Below are 19,596 nucleotides of genomic sequence, written 5' to 3' on the forward strand. Positions count from 1 at the left end.
TATAAGGAAGGCTGTTTAGGGACACCGTTAATAAAGTCACAAATGACATGTGGGATTGTTTTATTTTTTCCATGAAGAAGGTATAACCAAGATTGGAGGAGGGAAGAAGCAGTTATATACCCATTGTTTTAACATTTTTATTATTTATTTATTTATTTGAGGGGGGGAGCTTTAAAGCAATTTGCAAAAAAATTAGAAACATTCCCTTCTTTTTTGCTAAAAGAAAAGAGAATGCATGGTGATAGCAAAAGAGTGTGTTGATCCAACCCCATCAGATCCAAGGCAACTGACCTTGGATGAGTATGCTGATAACATACTTGCTACCTTCCGTGTTGACGACATTAGACATTAGAAAAAGGGAATTGCAGCCTATTGATGCAGCCCAGAATTGCATTGGCTTTTTTAGCTGCTGCATCACACTGTTGACTCATGTCAAGTTTGTGGTCTACCAAGACTCCTAGATCCTTTTCACATGTACTGCTCTCAAGCCAGGTGTCACCCATCCTGTATTTGTGCAATTTAAAAAGGGGGGACCGACAAAAGTTGTACAAGCTGTCTTTTTGAATGTCCTGCTGGGCTGCGTCACCAGTGCAATGGGGAGATTTTTGTTGTTGTTCAGTTTCCTGTTCCGTTCCCCCCCCTTCCTTAAAACAATTTCCCTCCTAATAAAAGGAATGTGCTGCTGCTGCTGTAGTTCTGACACATGTTGTTCAACTTTCCATTTGTTGGCTTGGGCAATGCTGACTGTTATGGTTTCAAGCGTTGTTATTTTTTTTACTGTTGGCTGTATTGGAAAGCTTTGGATTTTATTCTTACTCATTATTTTCATTTTTGTACAGTGCCCGGATGGGAAAGAGTAACTTTTTAAAATTAAACAGAGATATTTCAAATAAAATAAAAACTACATTGGAATCAGTGACAGGGAAAATAGGAAAATACATATGCCAGCTCCACTACTGGTGTTTGTCCCCATCCCCCTTCTCCCACCCACCCACATTTTGGGAAACTGCTGGAATGGGAACTTTCCCCCTGATCTCCAGGCAGGCCTTTACTGACATAGGCATTTCTATGCAGGACAACAGCTGCCGAGTTGTGTCCAGGAAGGGTTCTAATGAAGTCACATCCCCCCTTCTGATTAAGGACCCCTCTCTTCACCCTGAGAGGGGGAGACCCAAAACGTCCTATGGCCTCTTGAGAGCCCTCCAAGAAACATTAGAATTGTAGCCATAGTTTATTTTTCCCCTTTCTATTTTTCTTTACAGCTTCCTCCTATACAGAGTTAGGTGTACCTGAGCCCACTGGAATGCCTAAGTCTGCAAAGGCCTATGTTGTTAGTGTGATTTTTTTAAAAAAGTATATTATTTATGTGAAACAAAAGGGGGGGGGAATCGGTCCTGTATAAATAAGACAAATAACAGGATTTTTTTTGTGATCAGACATCTCCTGTCGTTTGAAAATATGCCTTCAGGTTATATATACATGTTAAAGTCAAGCAAGTTTGGCTGATCAGGAGTTGTTGTTTTTTCCTGTCCTGGTGCTTTACTGAACGAGGGCTTAGTCAAGTGCAACAGTTACATTCCTCATGCCAGGAAAAGGCAAATACTGAAGTACAGTATATTGAAACTTGATAGCAATGCAGTAATAGACAGACGTGCCCAGTCATTGCAACTTGGTTCTTAATGAAAAGGGTACTTTTTAAATGCACAGTTTAAACCGTCGCTCTCCATTCAACTATCTGTGCAAAATAATTTTAAAATAAAAATCCCTTGTCACCAGTTCCATTCATTGTTTCAGTTTTCAAATGTATTGGTTCTTTGTCCTTTTCTAGTGTATGGATTGCAACTGTCACTGAGTTACACAGCTTGCTTTAGGCCCATAGCCAATGTGATTACAGCAACAACCTCTGAACCAGAGAGAGAGAGAGAGAGAGAGAGAGAGAGAGAGAGAGAGAGAGAGAGAGAGAGAGAGAGAGAGAAGAAAATAAGGTAGACTTTAGGGCCACTAGAGAAAAGATCTGTGCACCAGGCTGACAATGTTAAATAAATGTTTAACAATGTCAAATGAGAAGAAACCAGCGAATCCACTGGCTATTCAAAGCTGTCACAAGCGAAAGGGGTCCTTGAAGCATTTTTTGGCAGCGAACTGAAAATAATAGCCATCCATGCCATCGGTGGTGTGACAGGAACTCTGGGCTATGAGCCTCTCAGCAAATGTTATCAGCAGAAATACTCCGCTGTCTTAAATGGATTTGCAAATTCATTTATTCTAAAAAAAATTGAACGCAACCTGTTTGGCAAGCTGTTGTTTTTGTTATAAAGTTACTCTAGTTGTTCAGAAAAATATATCCAGAGGGTATGATAACGTGTTATGGGTCAATGAAAAAGATGCAGTTCCATGTAGCTGTTTATGCCAAACGAGAAACAAATAGTTGTTCTATTTGCATTATTATTGTTTATCACTTCCACAGGATCATTTAGTTCAGAGGGGTTTGGGCCCATTTGTAAGACTATCCTCAGTGCTATGTTACAAAATAATTTGCTCCCATTTTATAGATGGTAAACTGATGCTGAGAGAAAATACTTTGCCTGAGGCCTCCTGGTAAGATTGTTGCTGAACAGTAGCTCAGCTGGGTAACCAATCACCTCATTTTAACCAGTGGATTGGATGCTGTGGACTGGATGCCCTCCCTATTCCAATAGGGGAAGAAGAAGTGTGCTGTGAAACAGAAAAGTGACACTGGATCTAGAGAAGTTGGTCTATTTGTGCAAGCTCCTGTGCATGACTGGACAAGTGCTTTCTCAAGTCCTTAACATGGCTACAGTCTGTATTTTCCTTATTCACAACCCCTGACGCATTGTGGATGTGCGCTGCAAGACGTCTTCCACTAGCGCTTGTGCAAAAGTCCTTGGAGCAACACTAATTCATTTTCTCTTGTTCTTTTAGATCCAGGTCTTCCTTTAAAAAAAATGTGTTCCACCAATGCCTCAGTTAGGAGTCTTTTCAAAAACAACACACTAGGAGTAAGCCTGACTGAACATCGACACTTACCTCCGAGTAAATGTTGCAAGTGAAAATAATCACTTACTGCTAGAAGAAACAGCCCTCTTTATTTGTAATGCTTTGTGTTTCAGATGTTTACCGGTAGGTTGCGAGTGTTGTTGCTTATCTAGCCAAAACAGCAACATCCACCCAGAAGAGGGAGGACTGTCAACAGACTCCAGTCAGTGGTGGTTTGCAGAAGCTTCCCCAAAATAAATGAGGGGGGCGGCAGCTCCAAAATGGGGAGGGAAGCCCAATGAGCATGCTCAGTGGCCATGGAATTCTGACCGGTGGAATGCTGACCGGTGGTGGTGCCTGAAAACAAGGCAGTAGGGGGAATTAAATAGTAGCTGTCGTTCTGAACAGGGAGTACTTCACACTGCAGTCACACCCACACCATACGTTGAACAAGCATTTAAAGCACATCGCTTCGCCCAAAGAATCATGGAAACGGTCATTTATGCCACACAGAGCTATAATTCACAGCACATTTAACAAACTACAGTTCTTAGGATTCTTGGAGGAGGTCATGGGCTTTACATGTCCTTTCATTGTATGGCGTGAATGTGACCACAACATTTTGTTTCAGGTCCCCCTTGCTACATAATACATGAGAACTGTATTAACACCAGAAATGGGGACTTAACCATCATCATCCTCCACAGTTTAATCAGTTGAAGTTTTAGTCTACTGTTTAACCTAGTGATTAAACTTTGCAGCCCACTTAAACAGGAATTTGACTCTTGGTTGCTCAGTTTGAATTTATTTCCTCTAGCTACCGCTGTGCAAGTTTCTGCAGTCCAAACGTCTCTAAAGTTGCAATCTTGCGCATACTTCTATTGAGAGTTAGCCACAATGAACAGGGTTGGGCGCACTTTGAGTAAAAATGCATAGGATTGTGTGGCACAGTTTGCCTGTGGACTTGTGCATTTTTTTTATTACTAACTCGGTGTATCAAATTCACATTTCCTTGGATTTCAAATATATAGAATAGTTATGTTCAGGTGTCATTTTTCTGGCAAAATAGCACTCTTCAGGTGTAAGCTTTCTGTAGGTTTGTGAGAATTCTTTTCAGCTCGGCCTAACATAACACTATGGTGATTCATTCAAACAGCCTATTCTTATTTGAGAAATGTGGGTCATTCAAAAACATACTACAGCTGTTGTGATTGGGGATACTGACAGAGTGTTTCCAGTTATTCACTCTAAATAGGAAATTTAGACAAGTATAACACAGAACATGTGGTTGGAAAGGTGCTCTGTTTTTGGTGGAATTCTTCCATTGCTAAGTCGTTCATCTCTTAAATGTCTGCAAAAAGCCTTTTTAAAAATCTCGCACACTAGGCTCAATTATGCCTTATACCTGGCTGTTAAATTTAGTGGGCAAGTATGCACTTACATAGTCGATATAGAAATACTGTAATTAAAATCTAGTAGAATCCAGAGACAGGTATTAACACCAGAGTGGTTAATTCTGAGTGCTTCTAAACCAGTGTTTCCCAAACTTGGGTCTCTGGCTGTTCTTTTTGGACTACAACTCCCATCATCCCTAGCTAGCAGAACTAGTGGTCATGGATGATGGAAACTGTAGTCCAGAAAGAGCTGGAGACCCAAGTTTGGGAAACACTGTTCTAAATCATGGGACATGTCTCAGCATCAGATTGGCTCTGCCGCTGCAGCCACACCATGCTGACCTCCCTACCACCTCAACCTTCTCAGTAATCAGCAGCGACCAGGTAAGCAAGGTCAGGTAAGCTGTACAGTTCTGCCCTGCCTTGATGACGGCAACTGCACAGCTGTGGTACATGCTTTAATGACGTCTTGTTTGACCTATTGCAGCATGTTCTAGGTGGGTCAACCTTACTATCTAGAAACTTTATTTGGTTCTAAATCTGCAGCTAGACTATTGACTAGAACCAGGAAGCTGGTTTGTTAGTTTTATTTCACAGCATTTATCTGCTGCTTGACTGAAATAAAAAAAAACCATGAAAAGAATAAAAGAACAAAACTATTAGTCAAAAACAAGTATTTAAAATATTCCAAAAATAATTAAAACCAGCAATAAGCTAAAACCACGTTAAAGGATGCTTCCAGCGGGCGTCAAAAAGAGTACAATGAAGGAGCCTGCCTGATGTCAATAGGCAGTGAGTTCCAAAGTTTGGGCACACTAGATGATCAGTCTCTTCTAAGTGCTGAATGAATATTATGTGGCACCTGTAACAGTGCCAGCTCTGCAGTTTGAAGCGGTTGAGTGCGCATGTACGGGGTAAGGTGATCTTGCAAGTAAACTCCTGTGTTGCAGCAGCATAGCTGGCTTCTACCAATCCATTTCTGGGCACCATTCCAAGTGCTAGTTATGATCTATAGAGCCCTCAACAGCTTGGCGTACCTTCAAGACTGCATTCTCCTGTACGACTGAGCCTGGGTTTTCAGATCCTCGGGAGAAGCCATATTTTTTATTTAGTTAATGTGAAGTCAGCCACGCATACCTGGGAAGTATGGCACCTCAGCTTTACTGCAAATGGGAACAGGCTTATTGCATCACACAAACAAAAGCCATGCCTGCCCCAGAACACAAGTAGAGAACCATTTTTTAACCCAAGGTCTGCATTCCCTCATGGACAACCTGCTGAGGACCTCATGCCAGTGGTGGTCAGGGCCAGAGGCAAAATGCATGTGGCCACAAGTTCTTACACAATAGGCTACATTCCAGCAATGCAGAAGTCAGAGGCTTCACTCTTCACCTTCCATCCAGCAAGCGAAAGGCATTAGCACATATTCCAGCTAGGCAAAAGGAGGGCTTGGACCAGGACAAACAGCAAGGTGTTCCTAGGGCCAGACAGGGAAGTTTGGAGAGCCACATTCAACCCCCGAGCCTGAGGTTTCATCCCCTCCTCCACATCAGAAGTGGTGGAAACTACCAAGCGACTAGCAGATGTCCAATATATCCCAGTACCTGAACCTTCTCAGAGAAGGATTGTACCATTGGGTGGAATGGCACTGGTAAATACAACTCGGAAAACTGATCACATGTGACTAATATTTACATTAAAAAGCAGGATCAGGAGGTAGATTGAAAAAAAGGAAAACTGAGGAATAAGCGCACTATTGAAACAGGTTGGATGAGCAATGTATCTGGCTGAGAAGCCTCTACTGTGGTCCTCAAGACATAGTGACAGAGAGTGTGTGGTTGTGGCAGGAACAGCAACAGATTGCAGCCATGGCATCTGATGAAGATATCTGATGAAGACTGAACATCTGATGATGAAGAATAATTATGATGGTGCCAACTTTCCCCTGATTGTGTTGATGATACACAAACAGGAGGAAGCTGACACAATCATTACGCCATTGATGCCAATAAAAATTCTCCGTTAGAATGGTTGGGCATATGACACCAATGCCCTCTTGTTGCTGGTGCATACAGCTCTTCCAAATGCATGGTTTATTACAGGAGTCCGCAAAGCACACTCGCAACTGTCTCATAGATTGGGCCGTAGGAAAAGAGCATATGTCCTCATTGGTCTTCATGTGCCCACTGGTGCTGATATGACCAGGAAATTTTCTGTTGTAAGCAAAGGCATAAAGAAGGCTGGTCACCGAAGAATTGGTGCTGGAGGAGACTCTTGAGAGTCCCATGTACTGCAAGAAGATCAAACCTATCCATTCTGAAGGAAATCAGCCCTGAGTGCTCACTGGAAGGACAGATCCTGAAGCTGAGGCTCCAATACTTTGGCCACCTCATGAGAAAGATTGAGGGCACAAGGAGAAGGGGACGACAGAGGACGAGATGGTTGGACAGTGTTCTCGAAGCCACCAAAATGAGTCAGACCAAACTGTAGGAGGCAGTGGAAGACAGGAGTGCCTGACGTGCTCTGGTCCATGGGGTCACGAAGAGTTGGACACGACTAAACGACTAAACAACAACAACAACAACAACAACAACAAAGCAAAGGAACCTGCTTTTCTGACCTCTGAAGTATGCTGAAGGGACAGGTAGAACATCAGCAGTAGAACATCTGCCTTACATGCAGAAGGTCTCAGGTTCAATCCCTGGCATCTCCAGGTAGGGCTGGGATTGGGAAACCCTCTTCCCTGAAATTGTGGAGAGCCATTGCTAGTCCGTGCAAATACAGTCGTACCTTGGCTCCAGAACGCCTTGGGAGATGAACGTTCTGGTACCTGAACGATTGAAAACTAGAAGTGAGTGTTCTGGTTTTTGAACTTTTTTTTTTTGAAGCCGAACATCTGACAGGGCTTCCGCGGCTTCCTGCAGCCAATCAGAAGCCGTGCTTTGGTTTCCAAATATTTCATTAGTCGAACAGACTTCCGGAACAGATTCCGTTTGACTTCAGAGGTACGACTGTACTGAAATAGATGGACTAGCAGTCTGATGCTGCAAAAGGCAGCTTCTTATGTCCATTGAGAAAGTAGCTTCAACTAAGGGAATATCAAGAGCACATTATGTGACAGTGTTTGGGGTCCATGTTGATCTACTTGGGAGTAACGTCACTCAGTATATTTGCTTCAATGGGCATGGATGGCTAAAACCAAGGGTGGGAAACTGGATATGGCTAACAGAACAGATTATCTTCACCAACACTTGTGGTCCAAGTTTGACAGGAGGGTAGGCTGCTCACTTGCCACACACCTGACATCCTAATGTCATGTGGCCCCAGTGGCGGACGTACATTTTTGGGGCCTTGAAGCTTAAACTATCACGGTGGGCCCTTTGTAACCAGCAATGAGGTCAGCTGCTGTCTACTAAGATTCTACCCCCAATTCCAGTGTACAATTAAAAGTAAACACACTGGGTCCCCATAGGTCTTATTCCAATGCAAGATTTGAAAGATCTTGCCTTTCTCCACAATTCTTCAGTCATTTGTGAATGAATAGCATTGTATGAAATATAATGAACTCTGGTCTTATTTTCTTTGGGACTAAAACATGAACCCTTGAGAGCTTTCCTCAAAAGGTGGTGTATCAAGTTTAAAACTAAGTAATAAGTACAGCACAAAAAATAGAAGGATATTAATAGTGCCAACACTGCGGTATGGAAGCCTTTCGGAGCCTCACACTTTGCAATATACTGGCGGGTTGATTAAAGAGGATGTCTTGTAATGTTGATAATGAGTAATGCTTCTGTGTCTTGACTAATGTTGTTCTATGAAGCAGCTAGTTGTTTTGACTTGTTTCACACTACCAAAAACATGCTGAAGAAATCTGCACACCAAAATCCTTCATACTTAATGCAGAATTATGGAGTCCATTAAGTATAAACGATCTATTTGGAAAGGCAGGTTTCCAGAAAAGCTTCTAATTTTTCCATGATGACTGATGGATTTGGAACACTTTTCAAGGTTGGCTGCATAATGCTAAGTGTTTAGTGTGTGCCAGCCTACCCACCTTACATGAACTTAGTAATTATCTGTATTCTGACGGCATCTTCAAAAATGTCTTGAGCACCCCATGTAAAATATAACGCAAGTAGGCTTCAAAAATGTCAGGCTTAAAGACCGGGTTTGTGGGGTGGGGGCAGAGAGGAAAGAAATCAAACAGCAGGTTCTCTTCTTTCATCCATTATTTAAACTTATGGATTCCGGATTTCGCTATAGGGTATTACACAATCTGGGGGGCTGGGAGAAATATTGATTATTTGATTTTATAATTTCTGTACTGCTTAAAATGTTAAAAAATATCTCTAAGCGGTGTACAAAAAAGGGAAGCAACAACAGGCAGCAAACAAAATATTACAAAAATACACAGTTACACATAAAAATGTTACTGTGAGGGACAGGAGCTATAGACTACCCCCTCCCATCTTGACCACAAGCTCCTCCCCGAGCACAAGCGGGAGCGGGGAGGGAGATGAGTCTAGCGGGGAAGCAGGAAGTAGAGGGCAGGGCTCTGATAGGGTCTCAGAGCCCCTGCTCCGCCCGGGAGAGGAAGGAAGGGAGAGGGAAAAGGGGAGGCAGGAAAACACGGCTAGAAGACCCCTCCCTCCCATTCTGGAACTGCGCAAGAAGAAACGGGGGCGGAGATTGGGGATTCCCAGATTACTTTGTTGGAAAAAGACGCAGGAATCGCCATTCCGGGGTACTGACCCAGACTGAGAACATGTACTCTGTACAGCTTCTGCACTGTAAATAGTCTGTACATAATAAAAGCATGAAAAGGCAGTGTGTCTGAGCGTTGTTACTCTAGAGTAGCCGCCAGCGATCCTGTGACAGCTACATTAATGTTGTTGTTGTTATTATTTAGTCATTTAGTCATGTCCGATTCTTCGTGACCCCATGGACCAGAGCATGCCAGGCAGTCCTGTCTTCCACTGCCTCCCGCAGTTTGGTCAGACTCATGTTGGTAGCTTCAAGAACACTGTCCAACCATCTGGTCCTCTGCCGTCCCCTTCTCCTTGTGCCCTCAATCTTTCCCAGCATCAGGGTCTTTCCCAGGGAGTCTTCTCTTTTCATGAGGTGGCCAAAGTATCGGAGCATCAGCTTCAGGATCTGTCCTTCCAGTGAGCACTCAGGGCTGATTTCCTTCAGAATTGATAGGTTTGATCTTCTTGCAGTCCATGGGACTCTCAAGAGTGTCCTCCAGCACCATAATTCAAAAGCATCAATTCTTCGGTGATCAACCTTCTTTATGGTACAGCTCTCACTTCCATACATCACTGCAGTCAAACCTCGGTTTGTGACCGCCTCCGTTTACGATGAACTCGGAGAGCAACCGCCACGGACCTGGAAGTATTTACATCCAGGTTCTGCTCACACGGATGCATAGAAGCAATCTGAGCAGCGCATGTGTGCGCAGAAGCGCTCTATCGGTGCTTCGCGCACGCGCAGAAGCGTGCCTTTGACGAGCGACCAATTCGGGGAGTGACCGGCTCCGTGAAACGGATCGTCGTCGTAAACCGAGGTACCACTGTACTGGGAAAACCATAGCTTAAACTATAAGGACCTTTGTCGGCAAGGTGATGTCTCTGCTTTTTAAGATGCTGTCTAGGTTTGTCATTGCTTTTCTCCCAAGAAGCAGGTGTCTTTTAATTTCGTGACTGCTGTCACCATCTGCAGTGATCATGGAACCCAAGATCTCACTGCCTCCATTTCTTCCCCTTCTATTTGCCAGGAGGTGATGGGACCAGTGGGCATGATCTTAGTTTTTTTTATGTTGAGATTCAGACCATATTTTGTGGTCTCCTCTTCACCCTCATTAAAAGGTTCGTCAATTCCTACTCACTCTCTGCCATCAAGGTTGTGTCATCAGCATATCTGAGGTTTTTGATATTTCTTCCGGCAATCTTAATTCCACTTTGGGATTAATCCAGTCCAGCCTTTCGCATGATGAATTCTGCATATAAGTTAAATAAGCAGGGAGACAATAATACAGCCTTGTCATACTCCTTTCCCAATTTTGAAGCAATCAGTTATTCCATATCCAGTTCTAACTCTCCCACATAGAGATTTCTCAGGAGATGGATGAGGTGATCAGGCACTCCCATTTCTTTAAGAACTTGCCATAGTTTGCTGTGGTCAACACAGTCAAATGCTTTTGCGTAGTCAAGGAAGCAGAAGTCGATGCTTTTCTGGGACTCTCTAGCTTTCTCCATAATCCAGCGCATGTTTGCAATTTGGTCTCTGGTTCCTCTGCCCCTTCGAAATCCAGCTTGCACTTCTGGGAGTTCTCGGTCCACATACTGCCTAAGCCTGCCTTGTAGAATTTTAAGCATAACCTTGCTAGCGTGTGAAATGAGTGCAATTGTGCGGTAGGTAATACGAAGTTAATTAATACGAAGTTACTAATAGATATAAATCAATATCAATTCATTTTCCTTCAGACACACGCTCCCTCTCAGCCTCTGTGTTTTCACCTGGGGTCCAAACAAACTCTCAGCTCACCCACAAAAGTCTCGCAACAAGAAGAGTTCCTTGACTGCCAGCCTAAAACAATGGTCTGTTGCACATCTGATACAGAAGAACTATGACCAATGTTTCAAAGCGGGGCACATTCCTGCTGCTTTTCACTTAGCTCGTGGTTTATGCAACAAACGCTGTCAGCGTCAAGTGAATGTGGAGGTTAGAGCCAGGGCTTCTACTTGTCAGGGAAATAGACAATTCAGTTATGTATTTTCAAGGCTATATCATTTGAACCTTGTTGGTAAGGAAATCTATCTTCAGCTCTAGTCTTTAGCAAACGCTGCACATTATTGCAAAGTAGACATATGCCTGCACAGCTTCTCAGCCTTCATGGTGAGAAAAGACTTAAAATGTGGGCCAGTTTAACCTCTGACCTACAATTGGCAAGCATTTACTAGGCTGGAATGCTCTTGTATATTTCTCCTGCTTTCTAAAACTATATTTTTTTCTCATTTAACCACATTTGTGGCAGCACTTCTTCCTTGCTCTTGAGGCACGCAACACATGCCCCAACCTGTAGTTATTCCACTGCTTCTGCCCCTGTACTATTGGATTTTTCAGACATGTCTTATGATAGCTTTCTGTGTTGTCCTTTGCATGTGAACCAACCACGTGCTATTAATTAGTATGAGTGGTTGGAGTGGTTTCAGTTGTGCAGAAAGTTTGGCATCCTTCAGGCTCCCCCATCTTCTTCCCCGTCCCCATCTTTAACCTTTGGCAGGCAGGAAGTCTTTAGGCAGGAAGTTTTATCCACCATTTTAAAATGGCTAATTCCCAGTCTGTACCTGTGCTAAGCTTTGCTTCGTGTCAAAACCCTTTCCTGCACCATGGTGATGTCACAGTTGGTGTGTACCACTGCAAAGCATCCCACATCCTTTCTGCCTCTCAGAAAGCAAAGAATACACACTAAACTGTGGTGTGTGCACAGCCAATGTGTACCTTTGGGCGGCAATTTTACCATCTTCCAGTATGCTGATTAGGACAGAAGAGTGAATTGAAGAACAGCTGACAGGAGGGGACATCACATGACCTTAGCATGGAGCTTGGACAGATTTAACACATTGACAACCCCTCACCTCCCACTGTGGTCTTTATCCTGTCTGAGGGGCCCACACCCATAATTTTTACACTACAAATAAGATTCCGTGTTCAGTGGGGTTTACTCAGAGGTAAGCAGCCAAAATAGCGAAAACCACCCAACTATAGCATGTTGTAATGTTAATGTAACAAAACATGAACAGTTCCAGTGAGGCACATTTGGCATGTATTTATTGGATATTTATTAAAACAGGGCCCAGTACATAGGTCTCCTTTCCACTCTCAAGTGCTAGCCCAGGAGCAGCAAAGCAGCCCTTTATGTTGGTTCTGCTGAGACACCAGCTCCATTTGGCTCCTCCTCTTCTCCCTAAACTGTTTCCATCCAATCTGGTCTTTATTAAAACTCTGTAACTTTTAAGAACTGGAGCCTGTGTTTGCTTTTTGCCTCTTCCCCCTCCACCCCGCGTTCCCATTTTGTGCCCCATCTTTTAGATGGCAAGCTGTACCAGGAACCTTTTCATGAGAAGCAAGGTAAAAATGCTTTAAATAAAGAAACAAACATCCCTTTTTTTGTAGAAAACACTGTGGAAAGTGTGGAGGTAGACAAGCCAAAGAGATGGTCGTGTTTGTCTTCGAGACCCGTGCATCTGTCCGCCATCTGGTCTGAATAACTGAAAACTCCTGAGATGATCACTGTAGGCGGTGAGGAAAACTGACTTATCTGAAGAAGAACATTAAGACTTGCTTGCATGCATTGAGATTTTCGGGTTTGTTTTTTTACGTGAATGACAAGCAGGAGGAGGCTGGAGGATTAGTGAGAATCTGAAGGCATAACTTGGGAAATGAAAACTGTAGGGGAAAGCATGGATTCTGCATGTCTCCACAGGAAAGCATGATGGGGACTCATAACCTGGCAGAAATGACTCAAGGATTCTTGCCGTGTGAATTCAGCGTACAGTGACTGAATCTGGTATCTCCCAAATGCCATTGTCTTAATCTCAGAGCACAATCCAAACCTCTCCAGCTACAGTGGTCTGCATTGCAGGGAATAGCACTAGATGACCGTCAGGATCGCGCTCCCTCTCTGGAGAAAGCATTCCACAGTCAGGGAGCCACAACACAAAAGGCCCGTTCTTGTGCTGCCACCCTTCGAAACTCTCAGGGAGGGGATACACAGAGAAGGGCCTCCGACGACAAGCATAGAGTCCGGGTCAGTTTGAATGGAGAGAGGTGGCCCTTATGGTGTTGAGGTCCTGAGCCGTCTAAGGCTTTACAGGTCAAAACCAGTGCTTTGAATTGGGCCCAGAATCTAATTGGCAGTCAGTACAGTCAGGCCAGGATTGGTGTTATATGCTCAAACAGTCTTGTTCTGGTGAGCAATCTAGCCTTTGAATTCTGCACCAGCTGAAGTTTCTGAACCATCTTCAGAGGCAGCCCCATGCATAACACATTGCAGTAATCCAACCTAGACGTGACCAGAGCGTAGGCCACAGAAGTTAGGCTGTCCCTGTCCAGATACAGCTGGGGACTGCCATCAATAGCTTCTGCCCACTGTTTGGGTAGAAGCGTCGGGGTGCTCTTCAGTAGTGGGGCTCCCCTGTTGGAAACAGTGATTGACTGCAGAAGCCAGTGGAGCTTGGCAGGCTGAGAAAAGGCTTGGCTTCCTCTGCCCAACTAAGATTAACTGGAGTTTAAGCTCTGGACTTGGCTCTGAAGTTGGTATTCTAGTCTGCCCACAAGCCTTTCCTTACTAACTGTGTCCTGCAGTGGCGTATGGGGGGGAGAGCACAGGGGCGGTTGCCCCAGGTGCAAAATTGTTAGGGGCGCTGCCTCAATACAGCTGCTCACTTCCATCACTGGGCTCCATTGAAAACGGCTTTTCCATGTGAACTAAGAAGCGTCCTCTCCAGACAACGGAACGACTCTTCTTTCCTTATCTCTGCGGCTGCAGTCTCCTAGATGACGCAGACACCATGTTAGGCAATTGAATGCGCATGCGTACTCTGCCCCTTTCCATCCGTCCCTCCCCCCCACTCGGCCCTGGGCAGTGACAACCCTGTGCTTGCTTAAACTTTTAATAATAATAATAATAATAATAATAATAATAATAATAATAATGACACTGTGCTGATCTATTTTAAAATGCTGCTTTAACTGTTTAATTGTTGTGCTGCTTTAATGGGCTTGTTTTAGTCTAGCTTTTAATTGTGGATGTTTAGTTCAACATTTTTATGAAACTGTTTCGCTGTGCATTTTAATTATGTGTGGGTTTTTTGTGACTGGTTTTACACTTGCAATGTACATAGAAGCCACCTTGGCAGTTAACTGGTATATTAATTAATCAAATCAGTGCTGCTTTTTTTTTTTTAATCCTTTCGGATGGTGCTTTTCTTGATTATGTGCAATTGTAAACTGCCCAGGGCACCCTTGAAGTAGAAGATGAAGGGTACAAAAAAGGATAGTAAGTAAGTAAATAAAAAACAAGAAGAAATTCCTGGCAAGGAAAGCCGAAACAAGAGGAATGCCGAAACCTCAAAAATCTACGGCCACTGACCCCTTGTTTGCTGTTACAGGCAGTAAAATGCAGCGATAAAATTAACATTGTGCTCCTGCTCTTCTTACCCATGGAGAAGACACATTTTGGAGATCCTATGTTAGATTATAATATGCACATGCAAGCAAGCCTACATATGCTACTGATTAGATCAAAGACATGGTAGGAGTAAACACAAAAGATCAAAAGCTGGAACCATACGATGCCACAAGAAAAAGTATGGTATGCTTTTTTTTTAAAAAAATGTAGGCAATATGGTGTAATTAGTAACGTGCTTTTCCTTTATCTATCAAGTACAGAAGCTGTAACTTTCTGTAAACTGACATTCCAGGATACATGGGCATTTATCCTTCCCAGTTTTCCCCCCTAGTAGTGTTGTTACTTGTGTGTTGTCTCTTCTGACTGGCCATACCAGCATAAACCTTTTTGTATTTTGTTTACGCATCCTCTGTGGGGTCTCCTATTCATTATATTTTTCATAACTATTGGATCTAATTTTCAGTGGACTCACGCACCTCTTGCCTCATTTAAGGAAAGATAAATCCATGTGTCTCTCTCCCCCCCCTCCAAATATATATTTTGCTGGCTGGAATAAACATTCGTGTTCAGAATGCCTTCATTAGAAGACTCATTTTTACTGAAATGATTAACAAAGGGGAATTCCATGCCATTGGTTGCCACAATCATCTATAATACTGGATACCAGGTATTTCATTACCATGTGGCAGTTTGGGGCCTTGAAGTTCACGCGCAAAAGATTAGCTCCAGGTATGAGGAGACCTTTGGAAAAGTATCTACTGGTGGGTCTTGGTGGACAGGAGCAGTGTTCTTTATTAAAATATATTTTATTAATTTTCCAATTAAAACCAATTATATCACATTCATTATTTCAAATTATACACATATATATATCAATCAAACCGAATGTTATGCCAAATCGTCTAAAGAATTTTTTATTTGGGTTCCCATGCTTCAAGAAATTGGGGATTCCTCGCAACCGTCCACTGCCGTCTTTTTTCTAAAGTTCAAATCGTCCTCCAAGTTCATAATAATCCAGATCTTCCCCTTACAGTCACATAGATGTTTTCCACTTTCAACCGATTGTTTCCCAGCTGCTGAGATAAATATCAAACAAGGTTTCACAAATGTTCTTTCTCCTGTGTGGGTTAATCAGTCCAGCCTCCCCATAAATCTTCTTAGTCTGGAGCTCCCTGTTGCGTCGAAGCAGCGCCATCTTAAAAAGCTCAAATCACTTTCGTTTTCTCTCATAGCCATGAAGATTAACGATCTTTATAAAATTTACAGCTTTTCCAGGCAGAAGACCCAAACATCAAACCATAAACTCTTGGTAAATTAATGGATCTCCTTGCCCTATAGCTGAACTTAGCTTCAGGTCGCTGCTCCCATTCAAAGTGCGTCACAGCTCATAAATCCTCCGAATGCGTCCAGGACTCCTTCCGTCCGACTAGGGGGGGGGGCTTTTCTCATCGGCAACTCCACATCTTTAAAAAATATGCTCAGTAACAACAGTTTATAAAGTTCAACTCACACAGTCTTTTGCTTCTCTTTCACTCCAAACAAGCCAGGACATCGCGTCTGGGAAGGTACGAAGTAACTCATATGAAGAAAAATAAAAAAAAACTCCATTCCCTTATCGCTCCGTCCCCATCAATCCTTCTTCCAGATGATATACAGCCTTTAACTCCTCTCCCTCAGCAGCATAGATTTCTCAGCAGTAAACAGCGCTTCTTCCCCTCCTTCTGAAGTATGTCCATAGATTTAAGCCTAATTATCTTCTTTAACCATGGAAATCCCCGCCATGCAGATTAGCGTCCGGGAGTCCTGGCCCTCGTAAGTGCTTTTCAGCCCAAGCTCCCCCCACTCCATAAACAGTCGGAGTGGGTCTGGGGGCATCGCGGGCCAGCGGCCCCTCTCCGTAACCCCCGGAGAGGGTAGGGGGTTGCCATTTACTCCCCTAGCAACCGCCAAATTCCTTACGAAGGTCAGAGGGATGGAAAACAGGTCCGCCATTCCTGCCGGCGGAAACCGGAACCGGACAGGAGCAGTGTTCTAATAGAGTTCTGGGAGCTACCATTCACATTTCCCACAATGCCAATATAACACATCTGTCAGAAATCAAAATGGTGGATCTTAGCTTCTTTAAAAGGTGAGGTATCAGTGACGGCCCTATTAGCCAGGGTGTGTGATGCATGGCTACCCACAGGCTTTAAGTGGTCCACCGAAACCAGAAATTAATCTTGTGTATAAAACTGTCCACACTTTTCGGTGCATTTCCCCATTGCTTTTCTAACCTAAAAAAGTAGGTTTGTCGCACTAGGGCGACAGAGCACTTCAATTGTGCAATCCTTTTTTCTTTTCTTTTCTTTTGCTATTTGCTTGAATCCCTCCCCCAAAATAGTGAGCGCCTGTGGGCACCCTTAGCATTAGAGTTTGAAGCTGGTTTTGACCCTTAAGAGTATTCAAGCATAGGCCACAGTGTCACCATACATTCAAAGCACTATGATACCACTTTGAATGGTAACAGATTTACCTCAGAAGCGGGTTCAACCACCCTGAGAACTGTAGCCCTAGGAGGGAAATCAGGGCCTCCTGACAACTTTCAGCACCCTTAACAAACTACAGGTCCCAGAATTCTTTGGGGGAATCTGTGATTATTTAAAGTGGTATCACAGTGCTTTAAATGTATGGTGGGACTGTGGGACTGAGCCTAAGAGTGTTAAAGTATGCATCTTCTCTTGTAGCCACAGCTATTCCTCTGCTTTTGTTTCATTTCCTGTTCCTCTTTGTGGTTTCTGTCTTCTGATTCTTCCCTTCTTTGGAAGCATTCCTATTCTCCATTCCTCAGGATTTTACTTCAAAATAGTTTCCCACCCACTGGCTCAGCCAAAACTGTAGCCCCTGAAGTACTTAACAATCACACCCCAGCACGTATGTGTCATCAGTGGATGTTAATTCTGACTCTTGAGTGACAATTAGAGGAAAAGGGAGGTTTGCATAGTTTGCACTATTTGAAGTCACCCCCCAAAGCCCATTTTGCCCCTGACTGTACATGTTGCCATGGTCTTCTCCAGCTAATGAGGGAGAAGATAGAGTCCCATCTTGTTATGTGAGGAAACCCAGCCAGATGGGCAGGGTAGAAAGAATAATAATGTCCAGAAATTGAGCAGTAGCTCCGTATTAACAATGGTGGATGTAGGATCCAAAATCTGTTTAAAGCTTAATGTTTTAATGATTTATTAAGGTGGTATATGAATAAATTTAGTAAATAACAACAACAACAACAACAACAACAGAGCACCGGAGACACGCAAAAAGTATATAAGTTGAAATGTGACTATGCAGCTACCTATGTGCTTAGCTCTCACCCATTTAATCATTTAATTATATGATTCTATGATGTAAATTTGGTTGACCCTGGGCCAATCACTGCCCCTTATCATAACCTATCTCACCGCATTGTTGTAAGGATAAAATAGGAAGAGGGGGCATCATGTACATTATGTTGAGCTCCTTGGGCTATAAGTGTAATATATAAGTAACGTAGGTTTAAAAAAAACCCAGACTGCCACTTGCATAGAAACTACAATGCATGCTTTTGTTTAGTCGTTTAGTCGTGTCCGACTCTTCATGACCCCATGGACCAGAGCACGCCAGGCACTCCTGCCTTCCACTGCCTCCCGCAGTTTGGTCAGACTCATGTTGGTAGCTTCAAGAACACTGTCCATCCATCTCGTCCTCTGTCATCCCCTTCTTCTTGTGCCCTCAATCTTTCCCAGCACCAGGGTCTTTTCCAGGGAGTCTTCTCTTTTCATGAGGTGGCCAAAGTATTGGAGCCTCAGCTTCAGGATCTGTCCTTCCAGTGAGCACTCAGGGCTGATTTCCTTCAGAATGGATAGGTTTGATCTTCTTGCAGTCCATGGGACTCTCAAGAGTCTCCTCCAGCACCATAATTCAAAAGCATCAATTATTTGGCGATCAGCCTTCTTTATGGTCCAGCTCTCACTTCCATACATCACTACTGGGAAAACCATAGCTTTAACTATACGGACCTTTGTTGGCAAGGTCATGTCTCTGCTTTTTAAGATGTTGTCTAGGTTCAGACCATATTTTGCGCTCTTACTGAGCTCACTGGAAAAATTTGAGATAGGAAGGATCATTGTTGTATGGCATACGGCCTTGTGTAATGTGTTCCATTCAGATCAGTTAGAAATGAAAGGCTACACTAATTGTTGCCTTGGTATGGCAGAAAACCTGGGACATTTCAAATATAGCTTCCCTGCCCCCCCACTTCATTCTAAGTGGGTCATCAAAAGTTTAGTACTAAATAAGCAACTGTTTTGGGAAGCTGTGTTCAATTATGGACCAATAGTTTGTCAGAGTGACTTTGTGGCCTGTTTCTAAGAGGGCATTGTGAAAACCCTGGCTTCTCACATATACCACAAATATATAAGCTGGATGTGAAAGAAAGTACGGGTCCATAATGTGATCCAGGGACTGGCACAGCATAGCACTATATGGAATCATGCTGCTGTCATCCAGTATGATCCAGGATTACGCAATGTGGTTCCTCTCTGCTATACTGACAAGAACCGCTAGTACCAGAAAAGGCCTAGTAGCGATATGCAAAGTGTCAGGGACTGGACTGAGGAGGAATGGTGGGAGCCACCCCACCCCCTTCTCTGAACCTTCTCAAGGGCAGGAAGACAGTATTGACTTAGAACAGTAGTTTGCAGAAGGGCATAGTCCAGAGGAGAAAAGTGGGAAAATACTGGATGAGGAACAGCTAGAAGAGGAAACGCCAAGAGAGAGACAGCTGGCAGATTCAGTGTCCTTGGACAGCATTCCTGACAGACACCCCACTTCGCCTAAGACTAGAAGGGCTTGGAAAGTGTTAGAACAGAAAATGCAACTGCAACAAGCTCAGATTACCCGACATAGGAGTGACATACTGTAGTTTAATGGGGATGGAGGGGGTGAACCTTTACTGGGAGCAATGCCATTTTTTTTAAAGAGGGATATGCATTCCTT

Source organism: Zootoca vivipara, chromosome 1 (genome assembly GCF_965207765.1).
Source record: "Zootoca vivipara chromosome 1, rZooViv2.hap1.1, whole genome shotgun sequence".
Taxonomy (NCBI): domain Eukaryota; kingdom Metazoa; phylum Chordata; class Lepidosauria; order Squamata; family Lacertidae; genus Zootoca; species Zootoca vivipara.